Source organism: Chiloscyllium punctatum, chromosome 23 (assembly GCF_047496795.1).
Source record: "Chiloscyllium punctatum isolate Juve2018m chromosome 23, sChiPun1.3, whole genome shotgun sequence".
Lineage (NCBI taxonomy): Eukaryota > Metazoa > Chordata > Chondrichthyes > Orectolobiformes > Hemiscylliidae > Chiloscyllium > Chiloscyllium punctatum.
Window position 1 is genome coordinate 23,272,581 of NC_092761.1, and position 22,457 is coordinate 23,295,037.

The 22,457-nt window shown below is 43.4% G+C and overlaps 1 non-coding gene across 1 annotated transcript; it reads left to right on the forward strand.

Moving 5' to 3' along the window:
* Positions 1-12,388: 12,388 nt before the first annotated feature.
* Positions 12,389-12,470, forward strand: trnas-gcu (transfer RNA serine (anticodon GCU)). The gene has a single exon. It is a non-coding gene; the product is annotated as a tRNA-Ser (tRNA).
* Positions 12,471-22,457: the final 9,987 nt, after the last annotated feature.

A 22,457-nucleotide genomic window follows, 5' to 3' on the forward strand; every position in this document is an offset into this window, starting at 1 on the left:
TCTGACATTCTGAGTCTTACTGTGCATTCTTCCGACTTTACAATTTAAACTGGAATTGAATGTATTCTTGCGTCACACTCCTACATCCTCGGTATTCATGGAAACCGTGAAACGTGTTCATGGATGTAGGAATGGTGGAGATTATTGCTAAATGCAGTGTGTTTCATGTGACCAGTATGAACTTTCAGAAGGAAGTTGCGAAGTTTTATCGATTCGAATTGAAGCCGATCGAAGGAAAGGTCTGGCGACAGCGGCAATGTAACATTGTCTGTAAACAACGCAGGAACCAACGGAAACCCATTTTTCAATGAAGTCTATTTTGCATATTTTTATGTGTCCACTTCCTGAGCCTGATGCTTCAATAATCACAGGTCTATGTCAGTTTCACCTTGTCTGCGTTAGCTTTAATTTCAGAACCACAGCAAAAGTAGGGCAGTTGAGTTAAAGTTCCTAAGGATATGAGTAGGACATGTGACCAGCTGGCTTGTCTGCGGCTACAGTCACGCAATTGTTTAGCGCCTGCTACTTAAAGGTGCGTAAAATGCAACGGTTGTGAGTTGAATGCTTATCTAAAGATGCTGTTACTGACATTGACAAGGGATTATTAGGGCATCATACGCAGTTGAAATCAATATTGAGTAAAGTAGCATTTATTTGAAAACTCCAGTTTCACATTTCTGTCAATTATTATCTGCAAAGCTACAAATATTCCCCAGTTGAATATCCATCTGTGGATAGGGAAACAGAGGTGAAAGTTTAGCTTAATGACTTTTCTCAAATCGCTCACCCTGCACTGAATTACATTCTGGGAAAGTCTATTTAACTCATTTCATATCATTCCATTTCCTGCAAACACGCACAGTTCATTATCCAATCGAAAGTATTAGATTTATCTCTTTGGGGAGTTTGAATGTTGTCAGTAACTCTGACAAAGGCATAACAAGTAGTTTTGCTGTTGGGAGAAGCTGAGGGTGCAAACTTGAATAAGGTCGAGTCTTGTCACCGGGGTCTTTAAGCGGAGATAAGTGAGTATTAAATGGACTCACTCTCCTTTTGAGTGATTGTGACCAAATGTTCAAGGCAACAAATGGCAATGATAATGATGTTTTCCATCTACAGGCCAAATCTTACTCACTAGAGGCACCATAGTATTACGGATCAGGAGAGCAGAGTAGATGATGATCCTTATGCAAACCTGAGACAGTGAGAGAATTACTCCCAAGCTGTTGGTCTCACTTTTCACATAACTAGTTAGTCAGTGGACTGAGCTAACAGACTTCCATTCAATGCAGAGATAAACCAAACAGCTCAGTGTATTTACAATATATAATATTTCATGTAGAATAAACTGCAACACCTATCAACGCCAGCAGCTCTTCTTATACGTAGCATTTTCAAGTGCAGGTATTATGCAATTTCTTTCCGATGAATGTTATCCACTTCGAGAGTATGTCCCTTTTGCCTCGCCATCCAGGCAGCCCAGAATCCCTATCGTTGTTAAATTCACTCCTTGTGTGTCTGCACACGACCTTTGAACTATAATGAAATCAGCTCCTAAAATGTTTTTATTTCTGAAAATTCATCTCCGATTTCAATAATTCTCAGAATAAAAAAGAAAAATCTGCTCCAACCATCTTCATCATTCCCCGTTGGTTTTGAAACTCCACCCTTTAGTTTCCACTCACTTAAACGAAGGAAGTTCCCTCAGATTTACTCTTACCAACGTCACATTAGCTGGATCACCTCCCTTCAGACACAACGAAGTCTTTCCTGATTTCTCCCGCATGGTTCTTTATCTGTCCCACCTTCCCATTAAATCTGCTCTTTCCTTTTCTAGTGGTGTTATCTCAAAGAAACCGTCATGTCTGTCTTTTTTATCGACTTTGTATCAAGTGAACACTGACCGTGTCATTCCTAACGTCTTTATATTCCAGTAAACTCTACCGTGTCTTTCACCATGCCTTTATATCCCAGTAAATTTCAACCTGAGAAAGGATGCTGGGTCCAATTCAAAGCATGAAAACTCACCACTAAGCTGTGCAATCTTATTACCGACACAGGAAAGGTGGAAGTAATTTCAGTTACAGCTGAATCGATTGGCTGCAGCAGCATCGGGTCAAATCCCAGTCAGATACATGACTGTTGTTCTTATATTTATTTCTTCTCTACGTGTGCTGAGTAACACAGTGAGGGATCAATTACTGTTGTCAGACATACATGTAGGGGCCTATTAAATACTGAAGCTGTGAGATGCGAACAGTTTTTATTAACATAGACCATTCGAATCTCAGGCTCAGGAATTTGACAGAGAGCGAATTTGAGCAAAAGTTCAGCCGGGTGTTTACCCCATGACGTAACACGAGTTTCTGCGGTTGCTTTGTTGTTCACCTCATTTGTGTGTTTTGCATCATTGAGGATTTTGAAGTTGTCCCCTCTATACAAAAGGCCCGTACTTTTGCAATATTGTACAAAAGATGCAGTACAAGAATAGCCGATGCTGATTCAACGAGGTAAAAACAATGACTGCAGATGCTGGAAACCAGATTCTGGATTAGTGGTGCTGGAAGAAAACAGCAGTTCAGGCAACATCCAAGTAGCTTCGAAATCGACATTTCGGGCAAAAGTCCTTCATCAGGAATAAAGGAATGAAGGGCTTTTGCCCGAAACGTCGATTTCGAAGCTACTTGGATGTTGCCTGAACTGCTGTGCTCTTCCAGCACCACTAATTCCGATGCTGATTCAGTCTACTTATCCAAATATTGACCCCTGGAAACAGGACTGTGCACTCTCCTCGAGTCTGGAAAACAACTTCCTCACAGATAATGTTACATTCCCGCTCTCATGGCTCTTTTCATTCCATCGGCTTCTGTTTTGCTTGGAATCGGATTCAATACATCTTGTCACTGTGTCATTTCTTTCCATGTGGTCAGATCTTGTGAACAGTGGGATTGTATATGCTGGAATCAGTCGAGGCTGTCCGCTCTCCCACATCCAATTTATCCCCAGGTTGTGTTAAGATGATGATCTAAATCGCGTCCTTCTCTTTCCTGTCACTCTGGGATGATGTGAGCTGTGAAATCTATGATCTGAACTGGAGGCAACGTGGAAATCACATCAGCTGCGTGAGCGACAGGATTTGGTGCATTAATATCCCATGCTAATTCAGACAGCAGAAGCCTCCCCGTGACTTCGAGAAGCACAGACACTGTTCCTGAATAATGGGGAGAGATTCACTCTTTGCTCACAGTTCTGCATTTTCTATCTGTCTCAGATCGCATTATTTGGACAAGGGTTCCCAAAAGAAGATGATTTCTTGTGCATGCACGATCTCACTTTTCTACACCTTTCCAGAATTTCCATACTTCCCACTCCCAGCTGACCCCTACTCCGCTGGACAAACCCGTGTTTAATGAGGGAGGTGAAGACCGCGTTCAAGCTGCTCTCCACCAACACTACATGACAATGGCAGATGAGTTCGTCCAGTTCTCAATGAAGACCGCCGTGTTCCGGGAAAGCAGCTAGCACAGCCTCCTGGGAGAAGCGAGTCAGAATGGAAAGGAGCTGTGATGAAAACTCGGTGCTTCTTTCACTCTGAAACAGCAGAAATAGCAAAAAACTCACCTCGTTTATGATTACCACGTCTGGCGCCGTTCTCGCTTGTTTGTCTCGGGTGTGATATTGCCTCAGTCAGGTGACATAGGTGTGAGAGGTCTCGGGTTCACCTTGCAGATGAGCCTTGGAATTTTGCACACTACTTCATTTTTGACTGAGAAGATATGATTTCGATGAGATCGAGTTCAGATAAAGATTCCAAAGCTTGAAACCATACACAAGCAAGTTCAAAAACCGTTTCTTCTCGGCCGGTGCTGCTCTGAGAAATGAATTGTCTAACTTGAAGTAATGCTGATCTTGCCAATTTGGATTTTGCTGAGCGCACGTATTATACATAGTAACCTGAATTCCCGAGTCTGGTCAAATTTTGCTTTTCTCACGCTGTGATCTGCATGTCCTTGATTACTCTGATCCGCCTTTACCTTTCGCAAACAACGCTTTCCACTGTACTTAGGTACATGTGACAATCAATCAATCAAAACACAGTCATTTCCTCATTGCGTGGAGCCAGCAGAGCGAAGGTGGGCTGCATGGACTCTGTCTGCAGTGTGGCACATTTTGTGATCCTGATTGAAATTACAATTAAAACAGCAGCATTGGCGAAGTTACACAGTAGTTATATTGACGCAGCCGGGACACATCTGTGAAACAACGTATCAGACAATAACAGTGAAGATCTTTTGACGTCATCCTCGAAGGGACATGCTACAAAAACCTGAAGACTGCGTGAAACTGCTGTGGTCAGCGATAACAGAGCGGCCCAGAGGGATCGTGGTGGGCGCATAATCCAGAAATTAATGAATGAAAAGCATCCTCTGCTCGATTACAATTCCAGCTTTCAGTGTGTGTACTGCCACTGCCAGTATTTTGCTATAACAGTGCTCCGTTCTTCGTATTGCATATTGATGTGCCTTTTGCGTCCTTATACTGAATGGTATCTGAAATAGATAGACCCGCCACATTTATACATTTAAGGAAACACACGTTTGAAGTTATGAAAGATTTTTTTGCTGTTCTCCGTCGGTCTGTTATGACCTGATTTGCAAAGTCACTTGCCTGAGCTGGGAATACACTGGCGAAGTTGAGGGAAATCAGTTGTGGTGTGGACCGTGCCCCTGACGCCTTGCAGTTCTTCCCCACGCTGTGTCACACAGCAGGGTTCTCCGGTGAAATGAACAGCCGTGAATGACATGTGGTTCAGTATGTTGGAGACAGCATTTCCAGACAGACACAGTTCCCTATTATTAGAACAAGCATCACTGATGATGAATAACCTCAGAGAGAAGCAAGCGATAGAGATTTGCCGTGGACTCGATGGGCTGAACGGCTTCTGTCGGCACGTGAATGGCGTCACACGTCTCTGCCGTCCCTCTGTCTGGCTCTGACAGAGTGGCTGAGGGTGAAATAATGGCTCGCTTTTAATCCTCCCTTCTGCTTTGGACTGTCTGCAGCCCCGCAGCTCCTGGTTGTGGGGATGGTTCTCAGTGAGTGAGGGTTTCATTCGGAGTCACTTCATCTGGGACAGTTGGGACTCATACGTTAACTGATGCCCGATTGCAGCAAAGAAACCGACGCCTCTGAAACAAAAGCCTTTCCGCTGGATTGTTCTGTGAAGATTGATTCTGAACATCAAATGGGCAGCACAAAAATGCACTGATTTGAATTTTACTGAGGGAAGAGAGTCCACAGCCCATTTCTGTGTTTCCCACCAGCTCAGCACCTTTCTCTCTCTCTCAAATAAATGACATTTGGAAAAAGATCGCAATCAAAGTTGCTAGGTTCCAGCGGCCCTCTTGCACCTGGCTGTGCCCGTAAGAGGAAGCTTCAGAGCATATCCGTTTTACATCCCCTCATAATGCCTGCAAGTGGAGGGAAATGGCTGAATACTCTGCCAATAGAGACAGCTCAGTCCCCGAGGATGGCATACACAGCACCGTCTCGGTGGGGACATTCTGCCGATCAGACACAGTCCACTTTATTATTCAGATCATACCAGAGTGAGAGCGCTCGAGAAGGCCAATCGGTCACTCGTACCTGTGCCATCTCGGGAGTTGCAAAAGATTGGTGAAAGTGGAAAGTGGATTTGTTCACGTTTCAAGTGTTTCCGTGAAGCTGGAAGCAGAAGAAGATACACAGTGAAGCGATTGAGATCTGACTAAAGGAGCAGCAAATAAGTTGGATAGCGCAGTGGAGAGCTTTGAAGTATTGAGTTCTGGTTAATGGGACGATCATGCTTTTACTCGGCCATGCTGCTACAGAAGAAACTATGTCAGTGTCTCTCAACATTGTGATGTCACAGGCAAAAGACGCTGTTACACTGCAGGAAATTCCTTTTTCCAATGTGAGGGCTGTCCATATGTAAAGGTGGAGCTTATATATCGAATCCTTTCACATAAATAATTCCACTGCACCTCAGTGTGTTGTATTGTCTCCTTTCCACTTTACCTGTCATTGTGCCTACACTGAAGTTGATTTTCTCCTTGTGCGAGTCTTTTACAATCTGGGTGATGTGATGCAGTTGTACTGACCCATTTTCTGGCAGAATTTTCCACTTCATTTCAGCCCGCCCTAACTTCGCTATCTGATACTATTCCAGTTGTTTAGGTGTTAAGTGCTCATCCCAGATCCAGCCTGCCCTCACCCAAAATAAATGGAAAAATCAGTTACAGTGTGATCACTGATATCGAAGGATATCCTCATTCCAAGGTCATTGATAATTCCAAGGATAAAGTTAGGGCTGCAGATGCTGGAGATCAGAGTTGATGCTGGAGATCAGTGTGATGCTGGAAAAGCACAGCAGATCAGGTAGCATCCGAGGAGCAGGAGAATTCAAGTTTCAGGCTTAAGCCCTTCATCAGGAATAAGGCTTGTGAGTCGGGGCTGAGAGATAAATGGAAGTGGTGTGTGGTTGAGGGGAAATAGCTGGAAAGCAATAGATGGATGAATAGAACGGAGAATATAAGAGGTCAGAAGTGGCAGTGATGGAATGGGTCGAGTGTGCGGTGGCGAGTTGAAGGCTTATGCTTGGGGGAAATGAGGAAACTGTTCGAATTCACATTTATCCCGCGTGGTGTAAGGGTCCCAAGCCGGAATGTGTGGCATTCCTCCTCCAGGCGTTGGGTGGGTAACGGTTTATCCGTGGCGGAGGTCCAGTACCTGCGAGCCTTTGATTGGGGAGGAGGGGGAGTTGAAGTGTTCAGCCACGGGACGCTGAAGTTGGTGGGTGCGGGTGTCCCAGAGATGTTCTCTGAAATGATCTGCAAGAAGGTATCCTGTCTCCCTGATGTAGAGGAGAACACACTGGGTGCAACGGATGCAGTAGATGACATTGGTATTTGTACAGGTGAATTTCCAACGGATGTGGAACGGTCCCTTCGGGAGTTGGTTGGAGATGAGAGTTGTGTGGGTGCTAGTTTCACCCTCACTTTGGTGGCAGTCAAAGGTGCCAGGAGAAGGTTATGTGCTGGTGGGGGGAAGTGTCTTCCTCAAGAGGGGGTCGTGGAGGGAGTGGTCTTTCTGGAGTGCTGGCAGAGCTGGGTAGCGAAATATATCTCGGGTGGTGGCGTCTGTTTGGAGGTGGCATCAGTGGCAGAATATGATGCGTTTTATGCGGAGGTTGGTGGTGGAAGGTGAGCACCAGGAAGTTCTTTTCTTGTTGCGTTGACAGGCATGGGGCTCAAGGGTGGTGGTGCGTGAAGTGGAGGTGATGCACTGGAGGGCATTGTCAACTAACGTGGAAAGGCAATTTGTGACCATGGAGGAAGGAGACCAACTGGGTCTTTCTGAGGTGCAATTGGTCATCCGGCGGAACAGATGTGGTGTAAGCGGAGGAATTGGGAATAAGGAATGTCGTTTTTACACGAGATAGAGTTGGAGGAGATGTAGTCTAGATACCTTTGGGAGTCGGTGGGCTTGCAGTATATGTCTTTAATTAGTCAGTCGCCAGAGACGGTGATGGAGAGGTCGAGGAAGGCGAAGGAAGTTGCCAAGATGATCCGGATAAATTTGAGGTTGGTGTGGAAGGTTTTGGTAAAGCTGGTGAGCTATTGAACCTCTTCGTTGGACCACCAAGTGGCGCCAATACATTCATCAATGTAACGTAGGAATAGGTGTAGGATGGTGCCTGTGTAACTGTGAAAGATGGACAGTTCCGCTTATCTGACAAACACGCAGACATAGCTAGGTCCTATGTGGGTGCCCATGACTACCAGTGTCGATGGAGGAAGTGGGAGATTTGGAAAGTGAAGTTGTTGATTGTGAGGACCAGTTCAGTCAAGTGGGTGAGGATGTTGGTGGAAGGGGACCTGTTGGGATGGTGTGAGATTAAGAAATGGAAGGCTTGCAGACTTCTGTCATTGCAGATGGATTTGTACAGGGACTGGATGACCATGGTGAATATCGCGTGTTGAGGGCCAGGGAAATGAAATTCCTGAAGGAGGTGAAGTGCATAGGGGTGTCACGAATGTAAGTGGGCATTTCCTGAACTGGGGAGAGAGGATTGTGTCGAGGTAGAAAGAGATGATTCGGATGGTACAGGTGCAGGATAAGACAATAGGTCGACTGGGGCAGTCAGGTTTTTGAATCTTAGGAAGGAGGTAGAATTGTGGAGTGCGCAGTTCCCGGACAATGAGGTTGAAGGTTGTGGCTGGGAGGTGCCCAAAGGTGATAAGATTGTGGATGGTCTGGGAGATGATGGTTTGGTGAGGGGAGGAGAGTTTGTGATCGTGGTCTGTAGGAGGAGGTGCCTGCGAGTTGGCACCTGGCTTCAGCTTTGTTCCTCTGCCCGACTCACAAGTCTAATTCCTGATGAATGGCTTATACCTAAATCGTCCATTCTCCTGCTCCTCGGATGTTGCCTGACCTGCTGTCCTTTTCCAGTACAATACTCTCCACTCATTCATTATTACTGTCTCATTTCACACTACCAGGTCCACGCTCTCTGTTTGATTCTAATGAGCACTGTTCTCATGGACTGCGACAAAATCTGCCAATCTGAAACAAAAACAGAAATTGCTGTAAAATCACAGGTGGGCTGGCAGCATCTGTGCATATGAATCACAGTTAACGTTTCACATCCATTGGGTCCATCTCTCCACAGATGCTGCCAGACATCCTGAAATATTCCAGCAACGTCTGTTTTTGTTTGATTTTCAACATCAGCCATTTTTTCGTTTTTGTTTTCTTGTTTTCTGCCAAATATGATTTGGCTAAAGATTATATTAAATGTTTTAAATATGACTACGATGGAATGGCCAGATCCACCAGCCGGCTCCTTTTATTTGGTTCACGTGACCAATGCCTTTCCACTTGGTCACCGCGCCCGACAGCTGCACTGCATTTAAATTGACAAAATTGTGGCATTCTCTCGGATTGGTAATCAGGAGCGAGATTGATTGAAATTATTGAAAACTTAAGATAATCAGATAAAATACGGGATATAAAACGGGAAAATGAAAGGCAAAGAGAGAACGGCGAATGATAATTTTTGACAAAACTGAAATATAATTGCTCAAGAATCAGAAAGTGCTTTCATTCACAAACATACCATAATATGGAATGTAATTTTTGGGACAACCAATGCAAGTAGATCTTATCAAAATCTTAGTTTTAAAGTCTTGCTGCAACTGTTTCGGTTATAATGAACGCACACATGGGATTCAGTGCTGTAATGATCTCCTAAAATGGAAAAGGAAATCCTTGCCTTCCAGGATACATGGGGAATGTTCACTGATTCATCCCAATAATGGCAGGACTGTCGTCTGGATGCGTATGAATAAAATCTTTTAATGTTCCATGGAGCTTCGAATGAGTGGTGAAGGGAATGTCTCCATTCACAAATTAATCATTCAGTAGAATTCAGTATAGGGACCGAAGAAATGATGAACAAATTGAATAAGAACATGGACATACGATACCCAATAGGTACGACTATTACTATATGAAAACTGTTGATTTCAGATCCACGGTGGCCTTTGGTGATGGCATTTACTGTCCAGAACCAGTCTGCACTGGAATGACGGGAGACACACTATGAAGTATTTGAACTTCAGTCACCTTTAGAAATAGCTGAGACTGACTCCGGACACGGGGATATGGAGATGTTGGCCTTACAAACCTTTCAGACATTCCGTGGAAGAATAAAGGAAGTGATAGATAATTTTCGTCTCCATGGAGACGATGTTCATGAACTGGTTAGATAGTAATTAACCTTATTGGAGTTTATAAATAGAGACGTCGTATTGAAAAAGCAAAGAGTTCATAGTGTAACTGTAAAATCTTTAGGTCACACTCAGTGGAAGCATTGTGTGTAATCCTTATCCTCATTCTCCACCAAAAGCATGTAAAGAAGTGAGAAAGGGCACAGACGCTGTTTCCTGGATAGCAAGATATTAGAAAGCCAAGTGACGTTGTTTACTAAGACATAAGAATATCAGAAAAGACACAACCGGTTTCATCGGGATGATAGAAAGAATGACGGAGTTTATACACGAGATTTGGAAATGCTGGAGCAAAAACACGCAAGTTTGATGTCAACAAATGAGATTTTCACATAACACGAGGTTTGAATGAGTAAATCGGGGAAAGTCCCTCTTTCGAGTGAAGCAATAACTGTCCTTTGAGCTTGAAAACCATTAGGGAATGATTAAGAAAAGTTTGGATGAGAGTTTCTTCCACTCAATAGAGTTATTTAAATCGTGAACGACTTTACAGAAGTAAAACGTAGAAGCTGACTTCAGAGTGGTTTAAAAGGTACATGAACAAACGAACAAGGAGAGAATTTACCATTGAGTGAAAGTCAGTATGGTTGCGTAACAATTTCGAATTTGTTGACTTGAGACACAAAGATATTTCATGAACACGTACAACTGAATAAGACTGAGTATAACAAGTTCATGGATTGGTAAGGTGTGGCGTATTATTCAAGGTGAAACTCGGTAAATGGAGCTGATGTCCTAAAATAACTGCATACAGAAGTTATATCCTAATGACTAGGAATTGAATCGTCACTTGGAGATGCAACACCTACTTTAAAGATTTGACCACATTCACATGATGTTATGTACATTTCGTACATTCTTAACTCCACCCAAGAAATCCACCAAGGAGAATGGGTCCTTTTGTATTGTTATCCCTCTGTACTTCTCTGCAGCACGCCAGTTAAGATAAAATATGCTCACACCAAAATTCAGTTCAATACAATATTCAAACGGTCCTATGTGATTTCTTTTTTTATTATTGCAACAACCTTTGTGAGTTTGTAACAAACTGTGTAACATGAAATCAGTTCAACATCTATTTTCCCAGAATTTAAAGCAGTGCACATTGGAAACGTTATCCATCTGGTGAAAAATCACCTTCGGCTCTCTCTCCACATATGTTTCTTCACGTTTTAGATACTTGCAGTATCTTTGTTGATCAAGGAGTCATTATCCAGAAGAGGTAGTTTCTCAATCCACAAACACGGGTATTTTCCCATAAACTTGGCTTTGCTCAATATCACCTTCTGTCCGTACCCCTCAACACGAGGACAAATTAAAGCTGCTCCATGTGAGGCTCAAAATTAAAACTTCGGCACAGCACAGCCCACTATACTGGAACAGAGATACCGTGCACTGGTCACCTTCAGCACAGGAGCAACACATTAATGCTTACCTCCACATTCCTGGTTTTACTTTAACGTTTGGGAAACCGAGTTTCTCTGATTCCATGGCTAGTAAACGGGGATTATATGATCATCTTCACCAGTGGTTCTGTCCCCGAGTGAGGAAAGTGGTGAGTTACTCATTGTAAAGATGGGTAGATTGATGAAATGTACAATTTCATCTTTTGCCTTCATTAACTCATGAGCTTTTTATTTTGTTTTGCATCTGTAGAAATCTTAAAATCTTCATCTTGAACAGACTCAATGACAGTTCTTCATTGTGTCTCTGGCAGCAAATTTCATAGTGCAAACTCCCTCTGAATTCTTCCACCGCATTCCGCTGTTTGGGAAGTGTTCATGTTGTGGGAAATGCACTTCCCCGTGTGTCACCTGCTTCTCCCATCATGCGCTCTGGCGCTGCACTCATTTTCCTTCTGACACTTGCTCACTGTGTTCCTGTGATCATACAGTGACTTGGTGTCACACGGCCCAGGAAAATGATACACATCAAGGTTTTTGCATTGTTGAGTTCAATTGTCAGTTTAGCCATATTTTGGATTTTGAAATTGTCTGTTCTGTACACAAGTGCGTGTCAAAAACATCTGAGCGGAAGTTAGGTCTTCGGAATAATGACATTGAGCACTATGCACTCTCCTCCAGTCTGGAAAACAATTCCTGACAGGCAGTTGAATAGACAATAGACAGCAGGTGCAGGAGTAGGCCATTCTGCCCTTCGAGCCAGCACCACCATTCATTATGATCATGGCTGAACATCCTCAATCTGTATCCTGTTCCTGCCTTATCCTCATAACCCTTGATTCCACTATCGTTAAGAGCTCTATCCAACTCTTTATTGTAAGAACACCTCCTGCTGTCTCGGGTTCTTCATTCCGTTGACTTCAAATTTCACAGAATTCAACTGACCTTGTTACATAGTCATTTCCTCATTTTTGTTCAGAACAATGTGTGCACAGTGTGACAGTGGGAGTGCACTTGCCCCACAACCCAGGGGTCAGACCATCGTCTTGGACTGTGTTGTTTCTCATTTCACCAACACCAGGGAGAAACATCTGCTGCTCTGCATAATTTACGAAATTCAATTATTCATAAGGTCATAGTTTTTCGATCGTCTGTGACCAGGTGGCCGAGAGGTTAAGGCGATGGACTGCTAATCCATTGTGCTCTGCACGCGTGGGTTCGAATCCCACTCTCGTCGCTGTCATTCACGGCTTTCAATGGTGCTGTTTTCAGCTGTTGCATTCAAACTGGAGCTCCAACGGTCAGTTTATATGCTTTGTCGCTATTACAAAATCGCAAGGAATAGTTTGTGCCGTTTGACGAAACTGCATTGAAATGGAGGTTGCTTTGGGATAATGAAACGAAACGCGATTTTTTTTTTCATTACAAGCTGCTGTGAACGTTTTTTCGTATGAAAGACATCCAGGAAAATCAAATACCGAGAGCTGCGAAGTGCATGTTTATGCAAAGGGATCTTAATGAATGTTTTGTCAGATGAAATCTGGTGGAGGTTGAGTAGAAGTTATTCATCCTGGTGAGAAGAGAACAGCGAAACAGCACAAAATAATGGAGATATTTCAAAGGGGCAGGGTGTGGGTTTAGGGGCACAGAGAACTGGGTGTAAATGCACAGTGGAGAATTGCCGCTGTGGGTGCCGTGCATGCGCACGGAGAGACTTACACATTGGTCTCGCCCTCGCCCCTTGCTCTCGCCATTGATGAATGCTGGACATAAGGCACAGATAAACACAAGATGTGGGAAGCAAGCTCCTTCTCGTTATGCACACACTGGATGCTTCACATTGAACTATGAACAACTGGAGAAATCAGCATGTTACCTATAGGGAGTGAAACTAAAGTGTGGATCAATAACCGTAAGATTCATGCAACATAAACATGAAAAATGATTTAAAATATAGGGTGTAGGGTTGCTCACTAAGCTGTAACTTTGATATCCAGACGTTTCATTACTTGGCTAGGTAACATCATCATCAGTGGCGACCTCCAATTGAAGCAAAGCTGTTGTCTCCTGCTTTCTATTTATATTTTTCTCCTCGATGGGGTTCCTGGGGTTTGTGGTGATGTCATTTCCTGTTCGTTTTCTGAGGGGTTGATAGATGGCATCTAGATCTAAGTGTTTGTTTATGGCATTGTGGTTGACGTGCCAGGCCTCTAGGAATTCTCTGGCATGTCTTTGCTTAGCCTGTTCCAGGATAGATGTGTTGTCCCAGTCGAAATAGTGGTATTTTTAATCCGTATGTAGGGCTACGAAGGAGAGAAGGTTGTGGCTTTTTGTGGCTAGCTGGTGTTCGTATATCCTGGTGGCTAACTTTCTTCCTGTTTGTCTTACATAGTGTTGGTGGCAGTCATTGCATGGAACTTTGTAGATGACGTTGGTTTTGTCCTTGGGTTGTACTGGGTCTTTTAAGTTGGTTTTTGTTTGAGAGTGTTGGTGGGTTTGTGTACTACTAGGATTCCGAGGGGTCTGAATAGTCTGGCTGTAATTTCTGAAACTTCTTCGATGTATGATAAGGTGGTTAGGGGTTCTGGCTGTGTTTGGTCTGCTTGTCGTGGTTTGTTCTTGAGGAATCTGCGAACTGTATTTTTGAGTATCTGTTCTTCTCGAATACATTGTAAAGGTGGTTTTCCTCTGTTTTCCGAAGTTCGTCTGTGCTGCAGTGTGTGGTGGCTCGTTGGAATAGTGTTCTGATACAGCTTCGTTTGTGTGTGTTGGGATGGTTGCTGGTGTAGTTAAGTATTTGGTCAGTGTTTGTTGGTTTTCTGTATACATAGGTTTGTAGTTCTCCGTTGTCCTTTCTTTCTACTGTGACGTTCAGGAATGCGAGTTTGTTGTCGGTTTCTTCCTCCTTGGTGAACTTTATGCCTGTGAAGGTGTTGTTGATGATGTCAAATGTCTCTTCTATCTTGTTTTGTTTTGTGATGACAAAGGTGTCATCTACGTAGCGGACCCAGATTTTTGGTTTGATTGTTGGTAGGGCTGTTTGTTCTAGACTTTGCATAACCGCCTCTGCTATGAATCCTGATAGCGGAGATCTCATGGGTGTGCTGTTGGTTTGTTTGTAGATATGTTGTTGAAAGTGAAGTGGGTGGTGAGGCACAGGTCCACTAGCTTCATGATGTTTTCGTTGGTAATGTGATTGATGGTTGTTGGTGCGTCTGTGATGGTCTCTTCTAAAAGTGTGGTAAATGTTTCCTTTGCCAGGTCGATGTTGATGGAGGTGAACAGTGCTGTTATGTCGAATGAGATCGTTGCTTCTTCTTCCTCTATTTTGGTGTTTTTGATGATTTTTCGGAACTCCTGGGGGGAGTGGATGGAGTGCTGTGACTCTTCTATGAGGCATTCAGTCTTGCGTGTAGTCCTTTGGCCTGTATGTAAGTTGGTGTTCCGGGTAATGAGACTATGGGTCTGAGGGGGGCCTCCTGGTTTATGGATTCTTGGTAGTCCGATTCGACTTGGGAAACACCTTGATCCTGGGACAGTCTAAGCAAAGACATGCCAGAAAATTCCCAAAGGCCTGGCACTCCAACCACAACGCCATAAACAAGCACATAGATCTACATGCCATCTATCAACCCCGCAGAAAACAAACCGGAAATGACATCACCACAAACCGCAGGAACCCCATCCAGGAGAAAGATATAAATAGAAAGCAAGAGACAACAGCTTCCCTTCACATGGTGGTCGCCACTGATGGTGTTACCTAGCCAGGTAATGAAACGTCTGGATATCATACCTACAGCTCAGCGAGCAAACCTACACCTTAAACCTCAACCTGAGTTACAAACCTTCACAATCCTTGCGATTTAAAGTGTCTATACGCATATCAGTAATAGACTTTTTGATATAATACCCGTCTGGTTGAAAGAAGAAGACACCACATTTCAAGATGGATGACAACGTTACCAATGTTGTTTTGAAATTGAAATCTTTTTGATCATTTTACGCAGTGAACAAGTTCATTTTAAATAATGCAAACTACATTCTCTCACCTGGAATAAAAGTGTGTTTTGAATACAAACATTGTTCTTGTTAACTCGCAGTTAATCAACATGAAAAATAGGATGTAATTTTTATTCAGCATACATCAATTAGCACCATTATCTTACTTCGGATGGACTGCAGTATGCACATGCGAAATAAGGTTTAAGAAAGAATGACTTTTGGAAATAATGATTTGGTGGTGACTAAAAATAATATTCGGTTCTCATGATGTGGTTATTCCACCATTGGTCCAGTGGTGGGGATGTTCAGTGGGCAGTATTTCTATGATGGTATAGAAGTATGTGAGCTGCCAGGGATGGGATCTCCCACTTCATTTGGAGCAGCGTCTTTTGACGTGGACCAGAGAGCGTTGTGACATCAGTCTGGGGGTTCCAACCACTCCTGGAGCAGCTTCAGTTGACATGGAGCAGCAGGGAGCATTGGAACATCCGAATGCAAGATCTAACCATATTTGGAGCAGCTTCAGTTGACATGGAGCAAGGAGCTTTGCGAGATCCGTCTGGGAGTTCCACTCTCACCTGGAGCAGCTTTTAATGACATGTAGCAGCAGGGAGCATTGGGACATCAGAGTGATACATCCAACCTCAACTAGACTGCTTCTATTGATATGGAGGAGGGAACATTGGGACATCAGACTGGGAGCTCCAATCTCACAAGGATCAGCGTTTAATGACATATAGCAGCTGGGAGCATTGGGACATCAGAGTGGTAGGTCTAGCCTGAGCTGCACCACTTCTACTAACATGGAGCAAGGAGCATTGGGACATCAGAGTGGGAGCTCCAACCACACAAGGACCAGCTTTTAGTGACATGTAACAGCTGGGAGCATTGGGACATCAGAGTGGTAGGTCTAAACTCAACTGCACCACTGGTAATGACATGGAGCAGGGAGCATTGGGACATCAAACTGGGAGGTCCAACTTCAAGTAAAGCAGCTTCTATTGACATGGAGCAGCAAGGAGCATTGTAACGTCATGTTGGGAGCTCCAACATCACCTGGAGAAGCTTGTATTTACATGGAAGAGGAGGGAGCATTGGGATATTAGGCTGGGGGAAAGGATATTCAACTATTTTAATCTAAAGTAAAATATGTTTCGACACCTCATATGTTAATTGATTTATGAAGAATCTTTCCCGGGAAAATAATTAATTCTTTAGATAGAAAGACAAGTCCTGCAAATATTCAACTCAGGAAAACGCATTGGTACAGAGAGAAATGGGAGTGATGCTTCATGTCTTTGTCTTTTCATTTCTGGCCGACTCTGCGCTGGATTACATCATCGGAAGGACGTTTTCACTCATTTCCTGCAAATTCGGACAGGTCATTAACGATATCTAAATATAAAAATTAATGGGAATATGCGATGTTATGATTAGGCTGGAGTTTACCTCAAATTATGGTGAAAACGCATCAAAGTCAGTTGCAATTTCTAAGATCGGCAGTGACCTCATTGATTGGCTGATCAGATTGTGAATGCTCGTTGTTTTGAGGCCAAATTGAAGTGAATCATGATGGTGATTATCTTTGTTCTTTGTTCACCTTGTGACTGTTACTGTTATTGCTCATGTCCTTGTTAACACCAGAGCTCTGCAGCGTGTAAAATCTCGGCTGTGCATCTGGCCATTGGTGCAACCATTCGAAGAGCTGGCTCCGGATCAGGCAGTTGTAAGTTCGACTTTTACTTTGCACAAGCGCATTGTGGAGATTCATCACAAATCCAACCTAATCACTTTTGTTATGCTGTTGTGGATAATATTTGAAATTTTCATCTCCACGAATGAAAGTTCTTTCACTGTCTTCGATCAGTTAAACATTACCAAGAGCTATCAGAGTAAAAATCACACAGCACCAGATTGTAGCGAACAGAGTTATTTGGAAGCACCAGTGTTCCATGCACTGCTTCGTCATCAGGTGTTTGTCAACTGTTGGAATCTAAAATGGCTTTGTGTGATTATTAAATGTATCCACCCCAGTCCAACACCAACACCTCCAAGTCATGGGTACCGTCGACACCACGAACGGATCGGTTAAAGTCCAAATGATCTTCCAAAACTTCGCGCATATTGACACACACACCAAGTTTCTGCAGAAAAACACCCACTTGATGAAGGAGCGGCTCTCCTAAAGCTAGTGCTTCCAAATACACCTGCTGGACTCTGCCCTGATATTGTGTAATTTTTAACTTTGTCTACTCAACTCAAACACTGGCACTTCCATATCATAGACAACACCAGTCATGTCCCACTGTTGTCAGAGAAGGCAATCCTGGAATATCCCAATACATTGCTCATGGGTACGTTTCGTTTTCAGAAACCAAAGCACTTAGTCGCTGCAGCTCCGATGGATGAAAAGCACAGAAAAGAAATAGCTGAGACTCAGTTTTGACATTATTTTGAAATTCTTTGGAAAGTGGAATCAGAGGAGAATGAAGGATTAACTGTCTGACTATGCAGAGAGAGGGAAGGCACTTTTCCCTTCTTTGATGAGCTAGGGTATTGACTGATCTAAGGCATGGAACAGATTCCTGGTAGAGCTGCGCTCTCTGCATCAGGAACAAGAAGTCCTGATTTCCTGAACGGTCATGAAACCCAGGGCACTCAGTTAAAGCGCTGAATACTAACCACTAGACCACCAGGGATGAGGGCAGAAGCAGTTGCACCGTTTCTTCATAACTCAGTTTTTGGAATTATGTCACTGCAGATATGTTTCCCCTCAAAAACGATTGAATTATCGAGTGTTTACAGCACAGAAATGGGTCCCTTCATCTCATTTCCCAGCACTTGGTCTGTAACCTTGTAAGCTCTGACGTTTCACCTGAATACTAATTTCTCTGGTACGTTTTAATCTCGTAAAACGCAATAAGTGGGATTAAAGATTGAGATGGGAACTGAACCCCATTTTTACCCATAGACTGAAGCACGCAGACACATTTCCCCAAGTGTGACACAGGCCTCGGGAGAAAACAAGGAGAAAGTAAGATTTCATCGACTGGTCTGATGTTGTCCCGTTTCAGAGATCAACACCAATGTCTGGTTACAGCAAAGAAAGGAAGCATTGAGCCCCTCCCGTCCCAGTGTTCTTTGCCCATTGTTTCCCCATTACTCTGTAGTTTATACTGCCTCACCTCGTTCTTGCTGCCAAACTTGATCACTGCTCACGCCCGCTATTTCCTGTCCTGCCAAACGGTTTGCCTCAAGTTCTTGGAATGAAAAACAGGAATCGCCTATTTCAAGCACTTTTCTAGTTTACAAGGACAGTTTTATCACCACTGAGCAAGCACATTGCCAGCTCAGAGAGAAGGTCTCATCCTTTAGAAACTGAAATGCAAAGATGATTGGATAGCCTCAGTATTGTAAACCAACCAACAAGACCGGAATTGGGCCGAGGGGATCACGCACAGAAGGATGGGAGAATAGAATGGCGAATTTCTTGGTGTCCAGGGTGATTTTAACAGAAATCTTCCCTGGTCGTATAGTGATGAGGATTCAGTGATTTCACTGTCATGACTTGTTAAAGGTTAACGTTTACAGTAATCAACATGAAATACTGCCTGATATTTTGAAGCAGAATGATGTTGTGCAGCAGAAGGAATCGTTTCCCTGCATGACCTAATTAGAGAGCTCAGAAGAGCCAGGAGGAGACATGAGAGCCAGGAGGAGACATGAGAAGTTGTTGGCGGATAGGATCAGGGTTAACCCGAAGGCTTTCCATTGGTATGTCAGGAAGAAAAGAATGACGAGAGTTATATTAGGGCCAATCAAGAATAATAGTGGAAAGTTGTGTGTGGAGTCAGAGGAGACATGGGAAACACTAAATAAATATTTTTCCACAGTGTTCACTATATAAAATGAAAATGTTGGCGAGGAAGATACAGAGATACTTGCATCTCGACTCGAAGAGATTGAGGTTCACAGGGAAGAGGTATTAGAAATACTGTAGAGTGTAAAAATTGACAAGTCCTCTGGGCCAGATGGGATCTATCCTAGAATCCTCTGGGAAGCAAAGGAAGAGATTGCCGAGGCAGTGCCATTGATCCAGAAATCATCATTATCTACAGGAATAGGACTGGTGGATTGCAAATGTGGTTCCCTTGTTCAAGAAGGGTTTTAGAGACAACCCTGGTAATTACAGACCAGTGAGTCTCACTTCAGTTGTTGGTAAAGCGTTGGAAAAGATTATAAGAGATAGGATTTATAATCATCTAGAAAAGAATAATCTGGTCAGGGACAGTCAGCATGGTTTTGTAAAGGTCGTGCCTAACGAATCTTATGAGTTTTTTGACAAAGTGACCAAACAGGTAGATGAGAGTAAGCAGGTTGATGTTCTGTATATGGATTTCAGCAAGGTGTTCGATAAGATTCCCACAGTAGGCTATTAGACAAAATGTGGAGGAATGGGATTGTGGGAGACATAGCAGTTTGAATCAGTAATTGGCTCGCTCAAAGAAAACAGAGTGTTGTAGTTGATGCAACATGTTCATCTTGGTGTCCAGTTACTAGTGGCATTCCGCAAGGGTCGATGTTGGGTCCAGGGCTATTCGTCATTTTTATAAATGACCTGGATGAGGGCTTAGAAGGTTGGGTTAGTAAATTTGCGGGCAACACTATGGTTGGTGGAGTTGTGGATCATGAAGAAGGATGTAGTAGGTTGCAGAGAGACATAGATAGGATGCAGAGCTGGGCTGAGAGGTGGCAAATTGAGTTTAATGTGGACAAGTGTGAGGTGATACACTTTGGACGGAGTAATCGGAATGCAAAGTACTGGGCTAATGGTAAGATTCTTGGGAGTGCAGATGAGCAGAGAGATCTCGGTGTCCATGTACACACATCCCTGAAAGTTGCCACTCAGATTGACAGGGTTGTTAAGAAGGAAAACAGTGTTTTGGCCTTTACTAATAGAGGGATTGAGTTCTGGAATCAGAAGGTTATGCTGCAGCTGTACAAATATCTGGTACGGCCACATTTTAAGTATTGTCAACAGTTCTGGTTCCACATTATAAGGAGGATGTTGTCGCTTTGGAAAGAGTGCAGAGGGGATTTTCTAGCCTGTTGCCTGGTATGGAAGGAATGTATTATGAGGGAAGACTGAGGGCCTTGAGGCTGTCCTCGTTGGAGAGATGACTGAGAGGTGACTTAATAGAGACATACAAGATAATCAGAGGTTTAGATAGGGTGGACAGGGAGAGTTTTTTTCCAAGTTTGGGGACGGCAAACACGAGGGTCACAACTTTAAAGTGAGGGGAGAAAGGTATAAGACAGATGTCAGAGGTAGTTTCCTTACTCAGAGAGTAGTTAGGACATGAAATGCTTTGCCTGTAACGGTGGTCGATTCGCCAAGATTAAGTGCATTTAAGTCGTCATTGGAGAGGCATATGGACGTACATGGAATTTTGTAATGGGATGGGCTTCAGATTAGTATGACATGGCTGCGCAACATCGATGGCCGAAGGGCCTGTACTGCACTCTCATGTTCTATGTTCTATATGCTACAGTTCCAAATCAGCAATGTCATTGGCAATTGCCTGACGTTCAATCAGTTTAAAACAAGAACGGAGGGGGCGTCAGGAAAACGGAAGGGGAATAGTGGTTTGTGAAAGTTAACTACATGCCTCGTGGAGCCAGGTTCAATGTAGATACTGAATATCGGTTTTCCTGTTTAACTTGGTATACTGATCACTTCGGATCAATTACCCAATATTGTCTGCCCTTTGTGTGCTGTTCTTTGTACATTTCACCTCGGTTCAGTGCTCCGGGGGACCACGCTTTTTTAAAATTTGGCACGTTTTACTCAGGTCTGTTTTGCAGCTTCATATTAAGGCCAACAATTTTAGGAACAAATACTCACCATTCAGACCACCAAGTCTGTTCCACTATTGAATGGTTTCATATCTGATCTGTTAACCTTGAACTGCACTTTCTTGCCTTTCACCATAATGCTTGATGTCTTTGCTGTTTGAAGATCTACCGATCTCAGCCTCATTACACCTAATGACACTTCCTCAACAGCCTTCTGCTCCAAGAAAGTCCACTGATACGGAACTGTCTGAGAGAATAAATGCTTCTTCGTCTCTATTTTAATTGTGAGATCCGCATTCTAATACAAAGTTAAAAATCGCACAACACCAGGTCATAGTCCAACAAGTTTAATGGAAGCAATAGCGTTTGGAGAGCTGCTCCTTCATCAGGTGGTTGTGGAGTACACAGTGGTAAGGTACAGAATGTATAGCGAACGGTTACAGTGTAATGTCACTGAAATTATACATTGGAAAAATACCTTGATTGCTTGTTAAGTCTTCCATTTGTTAGAATGACTATGTTAGGTTCATTTCTTTCTTATGTAAATCGAAAAACTTTCTTTTCACAGTTACATTCTCAGGTGGGCTTTACCAATTAGTGTCAGCACAGATAATATGTTGAAGGTGCTAGTCCCTGTGTGCTGCGTCCATGCCATAATGTTTAGACTGACGCTCATCTAAACAAAAACCAACACTCTACAGGCAAGAATGCCTTAAGACATGGTACATTGGTGAAGCTGAGCAGAGGCTACAACAACGGAATCGGCGCTGCACATCAATCAACAGACAGGTGTCACCTTCCCAGTTGGAGAGCACTTCAGTGATCCAGGACATTCGAACTCGGATCTTCGGGTGACAACCCTACAAGGCGGTCTTTGGAACAGGCAGCAGCTAAAAGTGCCCCCGCAGACTGGTACCCATGGTCATTGGGTTCATGTCACAGTACAGGTGATCCTATTGCCCTATCTACAAACAAAGACCCTCCTACACGAGTGCGCACGCGTGCACGCGCGCGCGCACACACACACACACACACACACACGTCTGTGGGGTGAATTTGTACTTACAGAGTTACATTGTACGTTGCTCAAAAACTGCATGACTCCATGTAAGTCTCTGGTAACTCATTTTTATAAATTAGAATCAGTCTAAATATTATGGAACAGACAGCAGCACAGGGGGGCAGACACCAGTTGTTAAACATCACCTGAGAATGAAACTTTAAAATAAAAAAGCTTTGCACTTTACATATGAAAGAAGTGAAGCTCACATGGTCATTCTAACAGATCGGAGACTTAGCAAACAATCAAGGTATTTTTCAATGCACAATTTCAGTTACGACACTATCCGAGTGAATCTCTGCTGCA